Source organism: Nipponia nippon, unplaced genomic scaffold, assembly GCF_047370975.1.
Source record: "Nipponia nippon isolate SJK-2023a ecotype South Korea unplaced genomic scaffold, ASM4737097v1 scaffold_6, whole genome shotgun sequence".
Taxonomy (NCBI): Eukaryota; Metazoa; Chordata; class Aves; order Pelecaniformes; family Threskiornithidae; genus Nipponia; species Nipponia nippon.
Genome location: NW_028262380.1, coordinates 26,473,045 through 26,497,496, shown reverse-complemented (window position 1 = coordinate 26,497,496; position 24,452 = coordinate 26,473,045). Strand labels below are relative to the sequence as shown.

The 24,452-nt window shown below is 43.4% G+C and overlaps 1 protein-coding gene across 12 annotated transcripts in view; it reads left to right on the top strand.

The window, feature by feature from the left end:
• The window catches only part of RBM47 (RNA binding motif protein 47), an 86,511-nt gene that overhangs the window by 37,388 nt on the left and 24,671 nt on the right, over positions 1-24,452 (top strand). The window contains exon 1 of one of the 12 annotated variants that reach the window (XR_015699741.1): positions 12,257-12,400. The exons of 10 other annotated variants lie outside the window; for them this stretch is intronic. The gene's annotated coding sequence lies outside the window, so the exon portion shown is untranslated. Of the gene's footprint in view, positions 1-12,256; positions 12,401-21,804; positions 21,901-24,452 lie in introns of those variants that run through there. One more of the 12 variants, XR_015699739.1, reaches the window with a different exon arrangement.

Here is a 24,452-nt window from a genome sequence, read left to right as displayed (position 1 = left end):
AGTCTGGATGTGTCTTTATGTACATATGGTGATTCCCCAGAAATCACTTTTTACATCCCAGGTGACTGTCAAATAATCCTGAAAGGGGAGTTTTCACAAAGGGCTCGATGTGAAGTGACTGACATGTAGACAGTATTCACAGTTTATTTACAGTATGATTTGTGTGCAAAGCAAAATGCAAGAAAGAGATTTTTTAAAAAAAAATTTGTTGCTTCCAGTTTATCAGTGTCAGGCCTTAGCAGTGCTTGCTGCTTGCTTCAATCCTCCCTGATGTGACAGAGTTTCTTGATGTGTTTGCTAACTGGGCTTGCACATGACATGCTATTTATGTTTAGTAAATGCTCAGTGGTGTTAGGCGGTACTGAAGTGTGGTAACATGTTACTTTATTAAAAGTAGTAAGTGTGGCTTCAGCCCTTAGCAGTACTAAAACTCCTAGAGCAAAGTGCAGGGAAAAATTACTGGAGAACAAAGCACCTAGATTCGCACAAATATCTGCTTTAAAGGATTGAAATATGATTCAGGAAAAATTTTGGTAAAAGCTGCACTGTAGTTTCAGTCTGTCGATGTATTAGTAGACGTAAAGCATGACTATGATTAAAGCGTGTGATTTTCTTTTGTGTCATAGCTGACGTGTGATTCTTGCCCTCTCCTCCCAGGAATGGTGGTTCCAGTATTTGACACTAAATTGGACTGCTGTAGGAGTTTTCTTTGCAGTAACTAAAGCAACAGTTCAAATCTTATCTCAGAGCTCACAGAGACAGAATTAAAAAAAATAAATATCTAAACCAAAAGACAGTGATGACAATGTTATCTTGTCTGTTTTCATACAAAGATAGGGTTCTAGCTGGTGACTATAAGGGAGATTATGTGGCTTAAATGGAAGGAATAGGACTGTTGACAAAACCCGTTCAGTCTTCGAGTCCTGTTTGCACTACGGAGGACTTCTTTCGGAGCAACTCCAACCCCTTTCCATCTCTGAATCAAGGAATCAAGGAAAAACATTATCAGACAGTCAGGTTTCAGGACAAGGGGGTCATAACTATCTGTAAATTATGAGCAACTTAAATAATTGTTTCAGTAATAACAACATATTATTACGTGCTAAAATGAAGCAAGGAGATTTCATTTCACGTGCTGCATTTTCAGCACAGCTGTTTACCAAGTTTCAGTTGGTTAAACCTGTGTACATACGCTGAAAGGAGCCGGGCTGCACAGGGATCACGAGAACAGCCTGGTCTGCAAAATCAGCTGCGTCTTTTCTGTGTTATATTTAAAACAGTCTTTTCACAGCTCTTAAGGTTACCTCTTAAGGTTGGGATATACAAGGTGGAAAAGATTGAGAATAATGTTTAGCCTGGGCTGGTTACAGAGTCGCTAGTTAAAAAGAAGTCTGTCGTCACCCTTAAAGGCAGTTCCTGTGACACAGGCATTACTGCTAGACCTGTGCAAAATAAAATATAATGGATGCCACAGAGATCTCACAGCGACACTTTTCCAAATTTCCCTTCACAGGAAAGAATAAAGATTTATATTTGAACCAGAAATGCCCATAGTAAAGGGATATACTGAAATGGGAATGATCTCTACAGATACTTTGGAAAGGAGTGATACTTCGTCAGTAGAGAGGCTAGTTATTCAGATGGCAAAAAAAAAGAAACACTGCCAAACAAAAAACCCCATGCAACCAGAATTACAGAAGATTAGCAGGGACATGGCAAAACTGCGCTGTCTTCTCTCCAGAACGTGTCAGGGTTACCTGCTTGCTCGCGGGCGCCAGGGCCCCGGGTGCTGAGCAGTGCCCTCGCAGAGGCAGGAGTAGCCTTGACCCCTTCTCTCTGGTGGCGGGTGACGGGGCTGTCACCAGGAGGGTGCTATCAGGAGCATCCAGGCCATGCCGCAGCGACCTCCTGTACTCGAGCGCTCGTTCCAGCAGCTTTCATTTGTTTATTGTACTTGTTTGTGTAGCAGCCATCACACCAGGGATGAGATGTTGCAATTGGTTTCCTTGATTCCCCATTACAAAGACGTTGACAACAAATCACCTGTATCAGACAGGTTACTTGGGGTTTGCTGTGCTGGACCTCTTTGTTTAAGAATATACTGCAAGTGGGAGCCTTCATAGTCATCATTTTTTCCCCATGACACAGCAGCCACATGGCACCTGGGTAAGGCCATTGCGGATGCTTTGGGCTTGAGGCAGAAAAGCAAGCAGTCTGCCGTCTCTGGCAGGAGTCTTGTCCTTCTATGAAGATGCAGCTCCCTGCTTCTCTCTCTCTGAATATCAGAAAATCTTTTCTATAGCTGTCAACTTGTACAACACTCATGTGACCAGAATATCTCCTTCATGTTCCTTTGGGAGAGATTTAAAACATTAGCATTTAATTAGTTTATCATCTTAAGGCAGAAGTGTGATTTTACTGGGGGATTTTTGCCTTTTATAGGAGTAAGAGTTTTCTGAGGGAGACGATTTACCTTTTCAGAGCCAGTTGCAGAAGCACATTTTTGTTCCAATAAGCTGGTTTTCCTCTTTCTGTTGCGGTGAATGAAATGATAAGGTAAAATACAAACCTTAAAGGACAGTGATTAGAGACAAGCAAACTTACCCTTGCACGTTTCCAGCTGAGCGTAAGTACTAGTGATGCATTGAAACCCCAGCTTTTCGATTTTGCTAAAATAACACAGTGTTAACCCATGAATTGCAGCTGAACATGAAATATAATTTCTGTGAAATGAAGTAACTTCAATTATTTTAATTACCAAAATTATTTTGTGCTGGATGCATGTATATGCAGTTCCCAATGATGTCAATGAGAAATGAGTGCTTAGATCTTGATTTAGTTTTTTCTCCTTTGCAATGTGTAGTTTCAATGAGAATATTTCTTTATGCGATTTGTTGCTTTCACTAATAACTTTCAGAACTTATGTTCTCATCAGAAGTCAGATGTTGCAGAGATCAGGGTGCAGTATATCGTTGATGATTAAACATATCTATCCAAATGAATGGCAGCCCTGCCCTCCCCTCCCCGGTGCTGGGTCACCATGTTTCCCTTTACTTCCAGTATTTAACAACTGTCAACATCAAACAGTATTTTCTTACACGCTGGAAGGCAAAAGTAGAAATAATAACCAATAATTTTAGCAGAAATAATTTTTTTAATGGCTGACTAAACGAAGGCTTACTTCTCATACTACAGTGGATTTACTGGTCTTCTTCCCTGCATCTCCCAGGCTATGAGAGTGAAAACCAAAAGACGCTGAGCAAAAGCTGCAGTGCCATTTAACCTTCATATTTAGAAGGAATCAAGTTTGAGAGGTCATCGGATTGCCTCTCTTGTATCTTATGAGTATTTGGCTTAAAAATGAAACCACATCGTTCAAACTAAAACCTTTTGGTTGTGGAGTGAGGGAAGTCATGTTTCACAGATGTGAAGCCTGTGCTGACTTTTCATCATTTCTGAAGAGCTGCAGAGAACAGTCATTATTCCAGTCCTTCCTACCTCCTGCAAAGATATTATCAGACAAATGCCGTGGCACTATAACAGTGATGTATTTTTTAATGGTCTCCAGAAAAAATGCACATCTTGCTTGGATCTTCTTTCCTCTGGGCAGCTTTTGTAATTGCAACTGAAAGCAGCCCCAGCAGCAGCCCTTAGACAGACTGGCAGCTGGGATCATGCTAAGCCTTACTGAACTGAATGCTTTCACCTGAAAAACTGGGGATGCTTTAAAGGGAAAATTGCTATGTAAATGTTCTGCAATGCACAGAAACAGCTTTTTCTAACCTGGTTTATGGCACTTTTGTTAATGCTTCTTGAAGCAATACTCAGGGCAGCCACTCTATCATGAAGCTCTTCCACTTTAACGGCTCCCAGAGATGTTCAAACCACACCTGTAGTTAGCTCTGTGTGGGCAGATAACTTCATAAATAAAGCTGAAACTAAGGACTTGACAATAGCGAATTCATGGATAAGCAGCTACAGGTTGAGTTTAATTGAATTACTCAGTCCATTGGTGTCAGTCGGTGGGATTGATAGCTAAAATCTTGATTCTGCAAACCCTTCTCTACCTGGCATCGTGTTTATTCCTGCTAACGTTATCCTTGGGAACTACATTGCCATTATGATGTACTGCATACTGAAGGGACTTCATCAGGCTGTGCTTATGAGTAAGTGCTATATCTGATAGGGCTATGCCTGCCTGGGCCATCAAATAGACCTAGTGGCAAGCATGGCTCTAAATGGAGTTCCAGGGTAAAACTCATGCTGCAGTACTAAAAATTTATAGGATGTGCCTATGGACCCCTACAAGTCTCTTCAAGCACCACATCTGCATGAAAACGTAGGAATAGTGCCTGGGATTACTGCATGGAAAGCTTGTTTGGCTTGGTGGTGGGTACCATCAGCATGGATGGCGGGGATTAGGTGCAGTGGAAGTTACTGGAGGTATTACCACTACTTTGTTTTTACTTAAAACTTCTTGTCAGTCAGTCTTGAAGCACAAAGCTTAGTTCTGCATCGGCAGTCAGGTGGGAATGTCTTAGCAAGGGGGACATTGTTTGCAACTGTGCAATGCTGCAAGTATAAGCATAATCACAGTGGCTGCAAAAACAGTCTGGTAGGGAGGAACATGAGATGATCAAGCACGTCTACCCAAATGAGGAGCACCACCGATGCCAGAGCTCTCTGTGGAGAGAGCATGAAATGGGGGCAGGCACGGGGGCCGAGGGGAGGGCTGGAAGGCAGGGAAGGAGCTCTGGGCACCTGGTGTCTCAAGACAACCCTGTGAAAAAATCCCATGGAGAGGATCAATATGACAGAAACAAACGGGGAGAGCGGTGGGTGAAGGCAGCGGGGGAGCAGCAAGAATAGCCAATGCCCAGCCGTCTGGACGTCGGAGGAGCAGCCTGTCTTGGAGGCTTATCACACCCTGTAGCAGAGCAGGGTCATCCGGGTGGAAATCAGAGACGACAGTGCTGAGGAGCAATAAAAAGGGCCTGAACAACCCTGTCTTCTTGATTTCTCCCTTTTCTTCATCGTTCTGCTTCTGAAAGACCTTATGTTTCAGTGTCCTGTGATATCCTCTGTACACCAAAATGCCAGATGTACCACACCCGAGGGGGAAGGATTTCCAGAGGCTTACAGGCAGTACGCTCCCTCCTTTTTACAATCTGGAGATAAGGGGAATGGTCGGTAAATCCAACAGAAACATATTTTGGCAGGCTCAGCAGGCCACAGTCCTCTTCCAAAAAGCCCTAGTGGGGTTTCACCCTGGACCAAAGTCAACGAAGACCCTCCTGGTCCATTTTGTGCTGTGCAATTTCTCCAGTGAGGCTGAATAGAAGAATTTCTTTCTGATCAGCCAGGGTGAAAACCATCACTGGGATTCTGTACTGCCACCGTAATTACAGATAGCCCACATTAAAACAAGAGTCATGCACAACTGTTTAATATGGTGCTGTTCTATATGCTAAGTTTTTTCACGCTAGGTAGTAATCTATTTTCTGGTGCAGAATATTTTGGTGTAAATGGCTAGTGAGTTAATGCTGATGTTGGATACAAATACTATGACTTTCACTAACTGGAGTAATGTACATGTCTGCAACTGGGCGTTTTTCAAAGTGACTGCTTTCTGCATAGATATAAAGGACTTTTTTTGATGAAGAATGTGTTTCTTTTTAGTTATTTTTTAAAATGGCAAATAGAAAGGTGAGCAGCCTTTTGTAAACACAAGCAGAGAACTTAGAGAACTTTCTTTTAAATTTCATGATGACACATCTCCCCTACGGAAGAAAAGAGGGAAGGCATGGAAATGAAATCCGGTTAAGGCATTTCAATTTATGTTCATTCAACACTGTAGGCTCAGCTCTGCTCTTCATTTGCATTTAAACAAGGAAGTTTCAATAAAGAAATTGTTGAATTACTTGGGAGTGTCGTCAAGGCAGTGTGAAAACACAGTGAAAGCTCTTCTGTGCATTAACTGCAGTGGTAAGAAGGTTACTGAGACCTCTGGCTACATTTGGGAGAGGCAGGTAGGGTCCACCCCAGCCAGCATGTGTGTCATTTTAAACACATTGTAATTGTGTTAATGTAGATGAGATTTAAACTGTTTTCACTTGCTTAGATACTTTGCTGCATTGGGAGTCCAATTAGAGATCTGTTTTATAGAAAACTGAAGAACTAGGTTAAAAAGAAGTCAAGAAAGAATTATCTCAAAAACACATATAATAATAATAATTCTTAGTCAAATCTTAGAATTTCTGATGGACACTAGCAAAACTGGCAAACTCATGCTTTCTTGCGTTCTTCCCTTTCTTCCCTTATGGAGGAAAGCAGCCGCCTTAAACTCCCACCTGATGAAGGGAAGGGGCTCTGTGTTAGCACCCCATAACAACACTTCGTGGTGCAGATCTCCATTAGCCCTGGGTATGCAGCGCTCTCCAGCAACCTCACTAGACTTTGTGGCCAGAGTCAATGATTGCTCTGCTTGGCACGTTATTAACTGACACTTAAGTTTATCAAGGTGCTGAACTTTGAGGCCTGATGGTTTTGCTCTTGAACATACTGGAGATGTATGTAAAAAAAAAAAAAAAGGGCAAAAAAGATTGTTTTGAAGAAGTCAAATTTTGACAGTGTTTTAGGAAGTCAAATTTTGACAGTGTTTTGGGAATAGAGTTGTGCTAACATGCCAGGCTATGAGAGATAGGATCTGTGTCTTCTCTTTTGTTTTTCTGCTTGTCCAATCCAGTTCTAGGGAGTTTGCTGTTTTGTTTAAACTCAGGTTTTCCAGAGTTGTAATTATGTAAATTACTTAGAGTTAATGTTATGTGTTTGTGAATGAAGTCCAAGTAATTTAAAAAAGGGTCATTCTAGCTTATCGACTAGTTTCTGTGTTAAGACAGCAGGCATATCTTTCTTAAGGGAAGTGAAAAACTGAAAATATCTCTGTTTTGTGTCCTTCAGACCGTTAGCATGCAAGATCTGCAAGTTTGTGTAGAGGGGGGCATCTGCAAGGGTCTGACAAAGAGATTTGCAAGCAAGTCAATGAGCGCAACCTCCCTCTGCTTCTCCTCTATAACCCGGGTGACCATCTTGACTCTGAAAGACAGTTAATGCTCAATACTCCAATATCTGCAGGTGGAGTTTTGATACTAGAGATGATGGCAGTTCCCAACAGAGGAGCCATTGCACATAGCTCAGCAACTGGCATTTGGCCATTCCAGATCTAACTTTCATCTGACTAAAAAAACCCACTACTTTTTTAATTAAGCAACTTTATAAATGTTAAATATTTTTAGCTGTGAGGGCAGCTTTTTGAGACGTCACATGAGCATATTACCTTGGTGGTATTTTTATGTGCAATAGATTTTCCTGTTTGCTTATAAAAATATTTGGGAGTAGCAGTTTTTAGTCATAGAGCTAGTTTATAGTGTGTATAAGTCTCCTGACAGCTCTGTCAGTAAGAGATGGATAGGGTCAAATATTTTGGGATTTTTTAGGAAATTAATGTGGGGTTGAGTAAAGAGGCTGGGAGGTGGTTTGTTTGTTGTTTTTTTTTTTTAAAAAAACCATCACCAGAACAAATGTACCCATCTGGATCATCTGTTCAAGTCAGCTCTCAAACAGGACTTATTTCTGATTCACGAGCATGCTCTATTTTTCATTTATTCCTCTGGCTGCTCATGTGAAAAAGAACAGACACAAATACCAGGAAGACGTGACCCCTTCCCTGGACCTAAAAGCAAGGAAAATGCACAGCAAAGGGCAGGAGAGCTGCAGGCCAGCTCACAGTCCCAGCAGCCTGGAGGGTATGCGCACGGTGGCTCCACGCCCAGGTCCATCACCGGATAGGTCTGGTGGAGAGACAGCAATTTTGCCTTGTTGAGGGGGACATAAGCAAAAACATGACTGGTGTTGACTGGGCTGGTACTGAAGGGGGAAGCATTCAACCCTTTGCATCTTCTCTGATTATTGTATGGCAATGAAGATAACTCCCACCACGTAAAAACGCGCCATCAGATAACAGGACACTCTGGCTCATTAAATATACCCTTGCCAAAATCGTTTCTCGGGGTGTTCCAGTTTCTTGCTTGGGTCACGGTGTTAAACCCTTACTTGCATTCAAAATCCATGAGCCAGCTACTCGCTGGTTGAATAGACCCATAAACACAGCTGTGCTGGCGGCTGCTTTTCAGAAGGTTTTCTTCAAGCATTTGGCTTGACTTTTAAAAATAGCCTCTTTCTTTTGCACAGCCTCTCATCTCCAAAGCATGACTCCCTTGTTGAAATCTGATCATGAAATATGACTTTCCCATTCACCTGCTACCAGCAGGACGCTTTCTGTACGAGCTGGGTATAATAGCACAGTATTTCATTCGTGTTGTTCGGTGATTTGATGCTCTTGGCGGAGGGCTGGGCCGTGAGGTGTGTCTGTCTCCTCTGCTTGCCTCTCTCTTCCCGGGGGAAGGCTCCATTTTCATTTGTTTGGGGGTTTTATTAACCACTTGCACTGCAAATGCCCGTGTGAGGGGGGCAGGCGTGGGGATGTGTATATTAATGTTTACACCTCCCTCAAAATGCTCCAATGCCAGATGTGAGTTTCTTCACATTTATAAATGAAATAACATTTAGCTGTAGGCCTGCATTTCACAGAACTGCTCCACTTCCAAGCAACCAGAAGGAAAACAAGTTTTGCCTCACCTGAGCCCAGGGTAGGTTTCTCCTGGCAGGTTTCAGTAGAATCACACAAAGTCTTTTGGAAGTATGACACCAAACATTTGCAGCTTGCGCCTCAGATTTCCAAAGTTGTTTAGCCTACTCGACATTATTTTTGTTTAGAGTAACTTTTGTAACCAGCGGTTTTCACTTACATTTACTAACTGTGCTGTGTTGCTTAGGGGAAAACAAAAAGTAGGTAGCAGACAATTTATTAATTTAAATTAATATAAATTTATTATTTATATCAGAAGTTGTGGTGCTCCGCTAACCCCTCCAGAGCAGGCTGGCTCATCCACACAACATGTGTCCCAGGTCTTCCTTAGCGCCTGTGGTGACCCTCCTAGTCCAAAGGCATAATTATCATTTCTCATATGCTTTTTGTTAGCTGTCAGCTCCTGAAGTATAGAAGAGGGGTGTCATGAAACTGAGGGTGTACGTGTGGCCGCAGCATGGAGTCACACAGGGACACCTGCGGGTGCAAGGATCCTCTTGGAAGACACTGCTGCATCAGCCCAGGCAACCACACCTGGCACGGGATAATCCGTTTTGTCTGTCCCTGAAGGCACATCTGGGCTTTGTTCAGGAATAACTCGTTGGTTCTGTCCAAAAGAGGACCCAAAAGCAAGCACTGATGGAGTGTGGATGCTCAGCAGACCAGGACAGAGGATGACCTGGAGAACTGAGCTATCACATGGTGCAGATGCACACAGACTGCGTGCGTCTGCCCTGAGCTGCTCCAGGGAGCAAAGTGGGCAGAGAGTTTCACTGGCTGGGACAATGGAAAGGACACATGTACCCTCCACTGCTCTCTCACAGGCCAAATGGAGGTGCGGCACAGGCAGTGGTCCAGCCCTTCCTCCACCAGGAATCTCCTCCTCCTTCCCCTTGTGGGAATAAATGCAATCTTCCTTCAGAAGGGAGTATCTGCGGCTCCTCCACAAGAGACAAGAGCTAAATAGGGGGTTATGTGCTTATGTTATGGCTTGTTGAGATTTTTTTTAAACACAACACAGTTTTGGTGGAGAGCATACACGATTAGAACCAAAAGTGTTCAGAAGAACCCACAGTTTCAATTAAGCTTTCATGTCCAGGATGCAACTTCTGGGCCAAAACAAGAGAAAGAACTGCTCCGAAGCAGCCAGGAGGGCAGAGAACCCACCTGAGATGTGAGATCCCCAGCAGCAACCTGTGCCCTGGCTACGTCAGGTGGGGCACTTGCATGCCACTACCACCTAACTGCAACATATTCATTTTCCCCAAACCACACCTCCAGCTGTCGGTTCCTCTTTCTGAGCCAAGAACTGACACCAGGGTTTGTAAAACATTGTGCTCCCAGCTTGACAGGCACTTAGACAAAACTCCTGACAGGTAGTGATGGGTTCCCTTTGCTCTTATTATAAATTTCCCCTGCTTTCATGCTGTTCCTTATTTTCTTTGATAAGCCCAGTCTAAATGTATAGTTATAGTCATTCTGGCTGTGCTGTTGAGCAAGCATTGGCTTCCCTGTTCTGATGAGAAGAAACAAGAGCATTGTTTGATATTAAACAATACATTGTTTTGGTGCTTTTGCTGCTTTTGAGAGTAAGGGCATCAGAAACAAAGCCCTATAATGGGATAATAAATAAAGTGGGTTTTCCTTTTGCTGAAATAAATGCACAGTACTGTGCACTATGTTAGCTGTCAGGGGTTTCCAAACCACTAGGCAGACAACTAGTGGGATTGTTCCCTTACACATCCTTATTAAAGGGCATCGTTGACTGTTCAGATTTCTACCTGTCCTGGGTGTTTCTTGCTTGTTTTATTAGCTCAGCTCTTCCTGAATATGTCTCCTGTGTTACTATTGCCTCAAAACTAAGCACTGTTATAAAAAGTAACTGTAAGATGGAAAAAGATAAGAGAAAAACAATTTCTCCTTCAAACCATTCCTTCTGTGCATTGTCCTCTTTCTAGAGAAGGAGAGAAGGAAGGAAAGCAGGTCTCTCTGGAGACAACGTTCTACTAATGAACTGAAAATAGCAAAACCAGCAGCCAGGATTTTCCGTACATGTCCTCCCATTCCACGAGTGCAAAAATCTATTTTTTTCTCTCTGTGCTGTAGGCCACAATTTTAGATGTGTTCATTACTTCTTCTGTGACTTTCCAGTAACTTTACATTTGTATTTGTAGTATACTTAAGGAAGCCTAAATTTAGTGTTTTTGAAGACAGAAGGACTGGCTTAGAGTCTAGGTTAACTAAAAAATGTTACATGCTTACTGAAATGAAAGTGTAGCACAGTCTCAGAAATTTGATTTTTACTCAGGGTTAGAATATAACTGTGTACTTTTTACGTAATTTTGATAAGGTTTCTGTGAGTTGGGCAATATAATGATTAAAGTTTGCGTCTGAAAGACAGAACTGTTTTTTTATATGTTGTCGTTTTAAGACATGGGTATTTAAAGTCAGACCTCCCCAAGCCAATATCTAGGCACTTATACAGTCTTCAAAGGCTCTTGACCGTGCTTAGTTCCTACTTATCTCAGTGTGAATTTGACAGACTAGAGGATTTAACATCATTATAACCGTCTGATCTATGAATAGCAGAACTTTAATAAGTTTAATAAGTCTGGTTTTCTACAGTATCACCGTAGGAATGCAGAGCAATTCCAGCTCTATCCTGTGTCCCCAGCTCCTCCCATCCTCCCAGCCTTTGCATTCCTCCCTTGTTCCTCTCTGCACCCCTTCCTGCAGGTTGGGTGGCTGCTGGGGCCCACGGGTGCCCTCACCCGCAGGCTGTACAGCCCTGCTGGCCACTGCTTCTCAGGGTGGGGGAAAAGCTCAGCTCTAACTGCCTCTCCCTCAGTCACATACAAATTTAGCCTTTTTGAGCTAGCCCTGGCTTTCCTAAAGCTGTGTGAGCTCTGAGGCCTCTCTCCAACCACGTGCTGCTGGGCTGCAGCTGGCCAGCGGGTCCGCAAGTGGTGAAAGGGGAGATGGGGGGCTGGCAGACACGGCGCGAGTTCGTATGCCTGGGGTGGGGCGCGGGGCCGTTTTTAGGAAAGCAGGCTAGGAACGCCACCCTTTCAGCAAAACCAGGAAGAGCACGCAAGTGCTAGGATGTGCAAACAGGGAAATTAACTCCCAGGCAAAGACAACGAGTCTATTTATTGCCTGTTTGCTCAGTTACAGTGGCAAATGCTGTTTGTCTTCTGTGCCGAAATGCACTCCCTCCCCTTCCAAATTTGACAGTAGTTTATACCTGTGAGCTTTGAGTGTCACGGCAGCTTTACTTCTGGAGCACCTGCAGTAAGCCAGAGTGGCTTTAGTCATTTAACCATGAGCTACTGCTGGACTTTGTTCGCTTTGACGTGCTGACCTTTGGCCAGAGGAGGTAGGAGAGAAGCTGGTTGCTCTTGGCGAAACACGATCACAGTGTACCCAGGGAGGAACCTTTTGTAAAGTGCCCTTTAATCAGCTCTGGTCATCATTAGGGGCTGTAATGATTTAGGTTCCCTTCATAGTTTCAGTAAAAGAGCATCTGAAAGCACAAGGTCTGTCCTGCTGTTTCTTCGTGACCTACGAAGTCCCTGGCTGAGGTCTCGAAGCAGCAGGTGGCTGGGTGCTGGGAACGTGACGGCGACGGTGGCACCAGGCACGCGACAGCTTCACAGGGCACAAGCTGCCAGCCGGGTGAGGAGCGACCTGTAGGTTAGTAACCGTACCCTGCGGTGGTATTAATTATGGTCATGGTTATATTTCTTACGGTATTTAGCAGGAACGCAGGCTGTATCAGAGGGAGCCTGGTCAGTGAGGCACCTCTTTCAGCCTCCTGGGCAGTAAGTAGATGCCCCAAACCACAGTGTAAGCGTTCATAGAGGAGGTGGCGATGGAAAGTTGTTGTTCCAGAGAAATCTGTCTTCCTAGTCACTAAATGCAAGAGATCGTCTTATCCCTTAGATGTGAAGGTTATTTCTTTCGTGATGCTGACTATGCTCTGAGTACAACTGAGTATCTCTGTTAGAAATGGGCAGTCATTGTGGAGGCTCCTGTTCTTGCAGGTCGCAAGTGTCCTCGTGTGCCATGGAGGTGTACATGGCATGCACAGCAACCGCCACGCTGCACTCCACAATTGCTCTTTTAATATGATGTTTAATCTTCTAAGGCGATCAATTACAGACCAAAAGTAATTTTTTCACATGTATAAAATGGTCTTTTCAGGAGCAAATGCACAAATTCAAAATATTACATTTTTTCCTCTCTGAAATTACATAGCTTAGTGACTGCATAAGGAAATTACTTCTCCTTTGTTGGCATCATCAATATACTTAGAAAATTACGTGCAAGGTAATTTTAATCCACTTAGGTTTCATTTTTAACAATAATTGTTCCCAAAAGAATTCAGAGTTTCCAAACAAAAGCAGTCTAAAGCTTCAGTATAACCTTACTACTCTTCATTGGTCTTGGGGCGCATCTTCAGAAAAAGATTTTGCTTCATTTACAAAGGCCAAAGATCAAAACAAGGGAAACCTCACCACCTGATGGCTTTATTTGTATTTTCTTGGATGCACTGTCTTGTACATACCACCAGTTTCATACCGTGAAACATATGAGAAGTCAAATTAAATCCCTGATGTAACATTGTCCATGTCAAACATGATGATGTGGCACCAAGAGTGAATTGGCATCATTCGAATAAACTTAAACACCAACAAAATCGCAACTATCTCTTCACATCCACCCCTAAATATAAACAGAGCAAAGAATTCCTTCTACAGATCGAAAACTCGGACCTCAAGGGTGATGTGGAAGTCTAAGTATTTGGACGGGTGAAGGACAGATGACAACCTGGTTGTTACCACATTCATCTGTGTACTAGACAGCAATATATTACATTTTCATATCCAGAGATTTTGTGCTAAATTTTGTACCGGTGAATTAAATAGGGCAAGACTGCGACAGACCGCACAAAAATGTCTTCCTTTTTCTTTTGAAATAATCTCCAGCAATGTAGCAGTAAGGGCAACGTCCTCAAACGTAGGTCTCTGCTTACCTCCAGTGGTGCTCTGAAGATGGCACACGGCCCTAGAAAGGTTAGATTTCAACCATTTTAGCTGCATGGAGACTGTAGCAGCTCTTTCTCTGGATATTTGGTAACATGCTTACCTTTAAAATGCAACCTATATGGATACCCACCAATTAAATGTGCTTCTTTTAGGAATTTACCTTGCATGTTTTTGAGAAGGGTAAAGTCCCTGAGCTTTTAAAATTCCTGAGAAGATTTTAACTGGGGTTTTTTTGTTTTGTTCTCTTTTTTTCAAAAAAAGGGAGTATCTCTGCAGGATTATGGTAATTTGTCACCTGGATAACCTGCTGACAAGCTGCAATTTCCTGTTTAATTGCAGATACCTCCTTGCAAACAGCTAATGTCTCAGGTGCATGGAGAGCATTATCTATGCCCAACAGTTGAGGACAGTAGTTCCCATCAGCTACATCTCTGCTAACAAATAAAACATGCCGGGGTCTCTTCCTTGGACCCAAAGGCATCACAGCAGACAATCTTTTAGCTGAAGTCTTCTCCTTCCCCCCAAAACAAGGTGGATGCCCTCAGTGCCTACCCTGGGCAGTCCAGGGTCTACACGCACCCACCCTGCAGAAGAGAAGAAATATGAGAGAGAAATAGGGCAGAGCTGAGAGCGTGGATACTGCTCAGAAGAGCTCATTCTGTGTGTCCTTTAGCCAAAGGAAAGGGATCTTCCTGTCTTGGGACCTTTTCATGCACCTTCTGAGGATAAACTCAAGGGTTTGGTTATTGCCAGTTTGGAAATGTCCTCTTGAAAATAAAAACCTTCCCCTCGAGATAACAAGTGCGGGGCTTAGGTGCGTCCTGAATGAGATATACCTCCCACTTAGGCTTTGTGAGTGGCTCAAGAGCGGCAGATCCTAGGTCATTGTAGAAACATTTTCTTTCCTGAGGAAGAGAAAGAGCAATTTAACTAATGGATTTAATAATTGCACTGATTCAGACCATTCTTCTCATTCCTAAACATTTCAGCTATTGTGGTCCTTGAAATCACAGGCACTTTGCATGGTTTATCTTGTCAAATATCTACAGAGGAAAGTTATGTCAACAATTCTCTGAGGTCTTTCTTTGAGAGAGAGGTGTTTTATAGCAGAAGTGTAGTCCTGTAAAAAAATCACCTTCCTGTGATTACTGAGAGCTGCCCATTAACACAGCCCTTGAGCACTTTCAAGTTCAATGAGGCCGGCTCTACCCCGCAGGGTGACCTGGGGCAGCTCTGGCAGTCAGGGGGATGATGCCCGGGAGCCCCGCACCAGTGGCGGGCTCCAGCCCAAATGCAGCCATGGAGGTGAAAGTGCCCTTTTACTATTTAAGCATGTTTGGTTACGGTGGGTGGTTTTACCACAGGGTTGCAAAGTTCATACCAAGAGCCGCTTATGTTACACTTGTGTTTCTGCACCATGCAATTGGCTCGGTATAGGTATATATACACTAGGCTTGCCTGTGCTGTAGATAACATGTTTGGTTGAATAACAGGCAAATCCATTCTGTTCCCCCTGCTGTAGAAGCACATCTTTTACACTGGCAGCATAGCTTAAATCAGCCCCAAACCAGAGCAAGCTACAGTGGCTCAGGAGCAGCGTGCCTGCAGCTGGTTTCTGGTATAATGCTGGCTGCTGAGAGGAAAGCTCAGCTGAAGGTAGGTTTGCAGCCCAAATCCTGCCTGCCTGTAGTGAAGGTCAGCAATGGAGAGGAGCAGACAGGATGCAAACACTGGCAGAGGCGGAGCCAGGGCGCTGCGGTGAGGTTAGGTAAGGCAAGAGCATGCGGCGGCGCAGGCGAATCCGCGCTGGGCCACGGGGACAAAGTGCGCCGTGCCGAGGCAGGGCAATGGGCCAAGAGGTGTGACCCCGCTCCCGACTCATGGCAGCACGCACCGCCGGCGGGTGACTTGGTCACAGCAGCATTTTACAATGTAAAGTCCCATCCCAGGTATTCTGGCAGCATAGAACTGGTATAAAGCTTAGTCTGCTTGACACAGACTTCTTTGGTAATGATGCCTTTTCTGTCCATGGCAGTTCAGGCTCTGCTGGCACCATAAAAAGCTGCATTTTCTAATTCTGGCAATAAATCAGTGGTCTGAGACATCGAAGTTGTGAACGTGTAGCAAAACATAACGTAAGAGACAAGGGAATTAATGGATATGGTAAGTGCCCCTGCAGCTCATTCAGTCTCCTCTAGTCTAAAGTTTTCCTTCATGTTACTGGGAGGCAGAAAAATAAATTTGTCTTCCTGAAGGAAACTGTGTCAGTTCCCTTATCTCTGGTAACCTCTTTTAACAAAAAATTTCCAAGTGATACTTATTGTCTTATTTTCAATAAGTCATTAAGAACGAAAATAGAAAAGCTTATGCCCTAACCAGAGATGATGCCTGTTGGCTGGAGGAAAAGCTCTTTCACTTAATTTTCTTATATCCCACTGCAACCTGTAAAAAGGCAGAGCAATTGCTGGAAGAGAGGAAACGAGGGTTATGTGTGCTAACCATGCTCGTTCTCATTCCATGGTTCTGGAAGCCTAGCTTCGCTCTACTGTAAATACAAGTTTGGTCGTCTTTATCCTCCCTCTTGTGAACATGTATCACAAAGCCCTGTGATGCTCTCCTTTGCAAAAAGGCCCCAGAGGGAACCAGCAAGAATGTTATTTGCTGGGAACCTTTTAATTATCAAAATTGGTTGGCACATGGCTGGCTGGATATCCCTGCTAGCCACAGGAGGTGGCCACCAGCTGCCTTTCAGTGACCTGTGGAGCTCACACCACCGTGCTGCACCTCCCTCCTTGATTTCTCCACTACCTTTAGCCTCTTAATACCTGCAGCACTAAAATTCACTAGCTGCATCCAAATTTTTAAAGAGTAACAGTTTGCTATTCTACCCTCTGATCCCTCTGGATGGTTGAGTGCTCCTTGGTGTTACAGAAAGGCTCTCATCTACCCGCCTGTGAAATCTCATCGGCTTCTCCAGAGCGGGAGTTGTGCTGTGAAACTAGATTTAGCAAGCTTCAAAAGAAATCTTTCCCCTGTTTTCCCATGAATTTGTTCAAGGCTGGTGATTCAACAAATGCTTTAAGCCAGCAATGCTGGCAGAAGGACCAGTCCCACCTTCTTCTTCCCCTCTGCCAGCGCAGGTGTGCAGGTCGTGTGTCTGCGGGGTGCAGCTGCACAAACGCTTGTGACAGCACAAGCGGCGTCTGCATGGGGTGGGAAGGATGGAGTGGGACCTTACGTTGGCAAGTCCAGCTTAACATGTTTGTGAGACTGTGGTGTGAAACACTGGTCGTGAGCAGCCACATCAGGCTAGTGAGGGCTAAACCTTTTTCCCATAGAGTGTTTTATTTACCCAGGGACTGAAAAACAATCATCGTATTAACCTCCCTTGTAGATATGTCTATCCAGAACCCACCCTGTATTTATTTTAATAGAAAGCAAACATGCCACAGAAATGTAAGGGTTGTGGCTACATAAAAAAACTTTGGGTTTTGCTGGTTTCCTTCTCTTTTTATGTGCTAATTAAAATCTATTGCACTCAATGGATTTATTCAGTATCTGTCTTCTTACATTTTGGAACCTAAAACTTGCTTTCAGGTTTAAATGAAAGCACAAAATTGCACATGGGGAAACTGGGCCTACTCTTCAGAGAGATCCTCTGTGCTGACTTTCATTGCAGGATGACAAAGTTTTTGCTAAAAATGAAACAAAAACTTTGTCTAGTGACCATTAAGGTTATCAGGGCAACTCTTGCTGCCCATGAGCCAGAGAAGCCTAAGATGATTGAGAAACAAAAGGGGAAAGCCCAAGGTATCCTTGACCCAACTTCCCCGTGGTGGGACTCCACCTTCGGTGCTGTGACTTTGTCCTCTCCATGCTGGGATGGGGGATGTGGCTGGGGCTGGCAGAGCAGAAGGGTAGTCCACCTTTGCAAGGGCGTCTACTGGGAATCCTCCTTGATGTGGCAAGATAAAGGTCAAAGCACTGACGTAGGTTACGCATGGAAAGGGCTTGAGTGTGAGAGAACTTGGAAAGCTGTTGTCTCCAAGTGTCGACCTGGGTGCCTGATTACCTCTGAAAATCTCTTTAGACTATATAGTAAAGCGGTTTTGAGACATATAATTATATGTGTGTTTGTTGTATACTATCCGCCCGAAAAAAAACAGCGTTGTGGTACCTGTGACATACTGTGTGTTCTCTGAAGAACCTCCCCAGGTTTTGGTCTGCAATAACTTGTGAAAGTCAGGAAATGACGAATTGTGCTGTATTAACTCACATTGTGTAAGAACAGGTGTAAAATAACATGTTATTCATTTAAATAAAGTGGTGTTGTCCCTTTAAACATTCAAATAGGCAATAAAATGGTTCTACAAACATGTGGGAACCTGTTCTACCAAGCACAAAGTGGTTTTGTTAAAAAGAGAAGGAAAAGAAAGAAAAGGGAAAAAAAAGGTTGTCTGTTGCATTATGAGGTCCTAATTTTTGTGGCTGTATTGTGGCTGAGGACAGGCTTGTGTGTGAATATACTGATAAACCGTAAAGACTTTCTGAGATTCTGATTGGAGATCTTGCAGGTCACTTTTAAATTCATGTGTCCTTTCGGGGAAATATTTCACTTGGCACATTCCCTTCTCATTCCACTGCAGTCTCTCTCAGTTTTTGAAGGCCAAATATAATCATAAAAGCCAGCCCACCACCCACTCCTTACTCTCCCTTCTCCTTTCACCTGCTCACGTGTCTGCACTGTCACACAATGCTAAGCTATCACCCTGAAATATCTCCTGAAAGCCTATTTCCTACCGCGATCATCAAAACTGCTCACTCTCATCCAGATAACACCACCACCCCAATAAAATGATGAGCCTGTGATTCAGCCTCTGGATCTCCCAAAGCATTTGGGTTTGATCTTTCTAAAAATCTCAGAAAGCCAATCCAATGCTTTATTAGTGCTTGTCACTGCATCAAGGAGCCCAGTGCACCCGATCAGCAGAGGCAAGCTCATGTGTCTGCTTGTAGAAGAGAGACAGCCGAGGGGAAGCACACCATCTCCTTGGAAGCCTTTTCTGTGTCAGGGAAAAGGTCCCCATCTGACAGGCATTAGCATATTCCAGTGAATCTCACTTTTTTCTTCAAATTTTCAGCCTTTTCTATCACTGTATTCAGGACAGCAATTATTTAGGAAAAACCTTCCACGTGTAATCCCATTACAGGAAAGAATAAAAGGAGATGGAAGGTCTATGGGAAACATAGGCATGGACTGGTCTGGATGGACACTTCTCTGCACCGTTCCCTTTCACATCTCTTAGGATTTGGCCCCTGCTTAGCTGTCAATCGTCAAAAAAAGGAAACAACTAAATATTTATGGTATTATTGTAACAGAGCGTGACACTTCATCATTGTACTCAAGCTGTATGTTAGGAGAGAAGCTGTGTTTACATCCTTACACCAGCGCAGTGGATGCTGTATGAGGAGAGGAGTGTGTGTGCCTGTACGGAACCCATCCTCCCTGCTGCTTGGATGGCTCTGCCCTTAACACTTTTCCACCCTGCCTTAGGTGTATCCCTCTCATGATGCCAGCGTCGTCATAAAGAGGCATATAAAAAGTCATGTAATTGTTATGAATGCAGCGTGCTTGAAGTTGAAGGGAAGTAGGTGCTTAACTCCAGGGAAAGGACGGGGATACACTTGCAGTATTCTGCCCGACTTTCTTAGGTTCCCTATAAAAGCACAGCCTGCAGGACAAATTAATAATATTTTCAAATTCTGCCATTGGGGCTGCTAACACCTCAGAATACCCTGCAGCAGCTTGATCTGCTGATGTTCCTTGCTTTAAACAACAATGGGGGCATAACTTGGAAAGTAACAACAAGCTGGAGCTAAAAGTGAAAGTATAAAATGAAAGTCAAGGGTTTGAGCAGCGTCCCTCCATGAGCCTAATTGACATGGTATATTGAAGAGCCTTCTAAAAATGAGCCCATCAGCTCACTAGCATCAGTGCTTTTTCATTCCACTTAACACCAGTATAGTCTTCCCTGTGCATTCAAGTACATGCACGATTGGAGATGACAGGATTCGCTTTACAATGCTTATGGTTAAAAGTTTAGTTTGTTTTCCAACAGAAAAATGCAAAGTAAAGAGAAGGATACTGACTTAAAAAAATTAATTAATCTGGTGGAGAGGAGTTTTGCAAGCTTATACCAGCTAAATATTTTATACTCACTTCCCTAGATAGATCAGTGGGATTGAGGCATGGATCTGATTTTGGCAGAATCTCCTAGATTTTATCACTGGATTTGAGACTGATTCCTTCTATAGTCTTGGGCAAACCACTTAATTTCCATGCTTTTCTGCAGCTCTCGTAGCGAACAAGTTAACATTTGCAGAGAGGAATTCTGAAGATGAAAGATTTGTGCAGTAGACTTGGGCTGCAGGCATTTTGGGACGAGGATCTGGGCTGCAGGTGTGTTTGTACAGTGCCTAACACACCACAGCCACAGTACTGTGGATAAACAAGAATAAAAACCCAGAACAGAGTGATTGGGATCACCCTTTGGGTTTGCGGTGTAAGTAGAACAGCTATCCTTCCTGTTTGCTCTCAGAAGCCGCCACAGAGCTGCTTCTTTTGCCACTCTTTGCCATCCTCCACATTTCTCTCTCTAACTTGGAGCCTTCTAATTTTAGAGCTCTTATCTCTACACTCATTGACTCCCCTACCCCTCTTCTCTATTGACCAGCCTCTGACTCTGCAGCACAAGGATGTCTCTAAGTTTTACATGCCCAGATTAAACCGGAGGGCAAGAACAACTTATAATGTAGGAACATCTCTAATACAAACTGACAGTGCTTCCTCCGCAGAATCCACCCTGTCCACAGTTTGTCATTGAGAGGTTAAGACACTTCTCCTTCCACACTAGGATGCCCTGAGGTTTGCTACCTGTGTGCTGCTTCACTGAGATTTGGGCCAAGCTTTACTTTTTGGAAAAAAAGAGAAAGAAGAAAGGAATGGCTATGTCAGTAAAAAAACCTGGGAAAGGACTGAGAGCTGTAGTTGTTTTGCTTCTGTGATATGCTGTTTGCTTTTCGTCTTCTCCGGGCAGTGTCCATTCCCCAGAAATTAGTCGTCTCCCAAGGCATGCCCTGCTCCCTCTTCTCCCGGCGGCTGGTTGTGCACACTGCTTGCCAACCGGGCAAATCCATCATCCAAAGAGTGTTTCGGTGCGGTTCCTCCTCTTGGCTGCTCGAGAAGGTGTGTTGTTTGCTTTGCCTAAGTGCTCCCGGGGCCTAATGCTCCGTTGTTATGTACAGACCATTTCTGCTGTCATGAATCATGTTTTACCACCCCTGTGCTTTTACTTCTGCACCAGGCTCTTTTTTTCCTTTCAAGCAAACACGTTTGAGTTTCCGTGTTTGCCGCTGAAACGGTGCACGCCGGGTACGCGGCACAGGCTGAGTTATTCCTACCGTCCCACCGCTGCCGAGAGCAGTAAACCTACCTCTCACTCCAGGCAGGAGCTGCAGTCCATATTTTTCCTTACAACCAACGGTAAATTGATTCACCGCAACCTGAAATAATTTTGCCAGGCACATAAAAAAAAAAAAAAGATTTCACTGAAAAAAACTCATGCCGTCAAGCAAAATATGCCCTTTTCTTATCTTATCTGTTGTGAGTAACTCAAGCTATTTGCACAACGCCTTGTGCTAGGAAGGAGTTGTTTGTACATGTTTCACTCCCTTTTTTCCAAGTTTTGAATTTTGAATGAAATCTTTCTCTTCAAATTCCTCCTCCCTGCGAAAATGTCATGGTTTCTCTTTCCATGCTTCCCTGAAGGCTGGACCCAGCCCTCCCTCCAAAGATCCCCTCATTGCAGATGGTTTTCTATTAATCTTCAAACCGCTTTGGAGAGCTCTCTGCGTCTGGCAGCGCTAACATCCCCTCTCCCTCCCGTCCCACCCACTTAGCCTCAGCCCAAGAGCCCTTAACAAATGACTCCCAAGGAATTTAAATGGCTAACGCTCGCTGGCCAATAAAGAGATGCATAAACTGTATAACCAGGTTACACGGCTCTTGCCATTAGGAAGAAAGGTTGCTCGGGCAAAGGCGTGAGTCCTCTTAACCTGTTGCACTTCGATTGCGGGACCAGGGAGGTAAGGGAAATCTTGTTTGTTCTGTAGGGCTTTTTATCTGGTTTTCATTTATCAGGGAGTTGAGACCGAAAGTATGTCATTGTCAAGGTATCGGGTTTGGGCTTTGCCTTCCTTTAGATGGTCCTAAAGAGTTGTTTGAGAAGGAAGCCACTAATTCTAAGCTTGAACTACGAGCTCGACATGACTATCTAAAAGAATTTGCATAGCACATAGCAAAGCGAATGTCAGAACAGTGAAAACTAAACCACTGATATTTCAGACAGAGGAAAACAAATAAAATAATGTCTCAGAGATATTTTTTCTACTATCTTAAATTAATGAAGTGAAAGGTAGCCATTTACAGCCACCTGATGTTGTGTTTTCAATTGGTCTGTCTCTGCCATTGTCTGTTTGTGCTGCCTGGTATTTTGTTCTGCTTTTTCAAGAGCTTGACATAAAAATCAAGCTTTAAAAGTGGGTTATCAACTTTAGGTACAGAATTTGGGGCTTGTAGGTTGAAGGTGGCTAGGAAGGCTGAGCAAGCAGGGTATATATGCAAGTATTATTAATATAAATGAATCTATATAACTCATTCTGCATACTGAAAATGTGATAGCATTTTAAGAAAATTAAGTTCTGATATTATTCTATTCATATTCTACTTAAGCAGCATGTGAAACGTTTGAGGCTTGTATATGTCATAGGACATGTGATGTTAATCTGTTCACCCTTATTTATTTATTTATTGCTTTATTGGGGTCAGTGCTGATACCAATAGTGAAGTTTGAACTTAAATCTGGAAAAAATCAGTTGAATCTAAAACCTTTAAAAAAAAAAGAAAAGGAAATGTAGTTGTTGTAAGTAAGGTTCGATTAAAATGAATGACAAAATTGTCCGTTCACGTGTGGACCAGATGCAGCAGTTGTGTATAATGGTGCCCTGTCCTGAGCTAGGTGGGATTGAAGCCGTGCTTCAAAATGTGTGTGCAAATTGCTCCTTCACCCTTTGCACACCCAAGCTTGCCATGGATGACAGCCAGTGCTCGGAGTGTGGGGGGGGATGTCACGGCAAAACGTTCCTGCCATCCCTTGCAATGCTCCATGGCCTGACAGGCTCGGTTGCAGAGAGGGCATCTTTTTCAATCATGTTATCGCAGCTGACCTCTGAAGGCCTTCACACCCAACACAGTCCACAGTGGTGCACGTTGGTGTTAGCTGATGATGTTGCACCAAAGACCTTGACAGTGTCTGAAAGAGTTGAGAGAGCTTTTTAATTAAATTAACACAGTTAATGTAACAGAACTGCAAAACATGTCCTTTTTGCTTGTCAAGACAAGGCCATATGACTGTCTATCAAGAGCTTGCGGTAATGTTGTTGGTTTGATTATTTTTCCATGGATTTCTCATACAGCTCTGCACTGTATAACCAAGATTAGATAATGTGTTGGATAAAAATAAATGAAGTTGACAAAGGAGGAGCCATTTTGCTACTCTTTTTAATCATTTCTATTCAATTCTGCATTTCAGCTCCATTCTTTGCTGAAGAAATTATATTGAATCAAATGTTGCTTGTCTTCTGTCTTCAGCTTTTAATTTAAAAAAAAAAATCCCAGTTAAGGTCAGCAAAAGGTGAATTTCAAATGACATCTGTCTCAAATCCCATTCCTTTTCTGAAGTGCACAGAAAGTTCATTTCCAAACCCTAGGTATTTCCAACCGAGCTGTAATTTCAGTAAACTTACTTAAATTGTCTTGAATTAACCCAGCACAGGAATGGTGCCTCCTGAGAGAGTCCCTGCCTTGGTTAAACATTTTTTTTTAATTTATAATATTAAACCTGGGCACAGGTAACGAGTGCTGGAAATCTCTTCCTTGTACTTGTAAACCTTGTTTCTCAATTTCAATCCAAGTTTCAAAGGTTTGTACAAACTTCTTAGATCAGAGGTCAGGTACAAATTGCTGCACTTTGCAGCTCCTTTCTGCCGATATGACAGAATTTCACAGCAAAGACGATTGCCTTTCATCCTCCTCTCCTCCATGCACGGGCAACGCCAGGCAGTTAAAAGTGTGATATGTACAAGTCAGCCATTGGTACCTGAGTTGTTTAATAAATAACTAACTGGGTTTCAGTGGTTCAAGGTGCATATTATAAAAGGGGTCAAATGTCAGTGCACAAAGGAGAAAAAAAAAAAAAAAACAGCCACTGACTAAGCCAAATGCTTTGAGTTTAATGTACTTTCACCAGTGAACATTCACATCCCAACTGCGGTTTGCTTTATGCTGATTTTAATTTCTGTGACCTGAGGGGGAGGGAACATGTCGGGCCACTTTCAGCTTTCCCTGAAATCTCTGCCTCCTGCTGAAAGCAGGGTTGCAGGTTGGGCCCCCTGTTGTTACGGTGTTCACGTGGTGAACACAAAAAACACAAAACTGAGAATGTTGCAATAAAAATAGTGCATAAGATTAGGGTGAACTGGAAAGTCTGAAGCTATTTTTATTGTTAAAAAATTGACTAAGCAAGTAGGCTTTGTATGAACAGGCAGGATGTGTTACGTTTCGCTCTGGGATCTCCAGA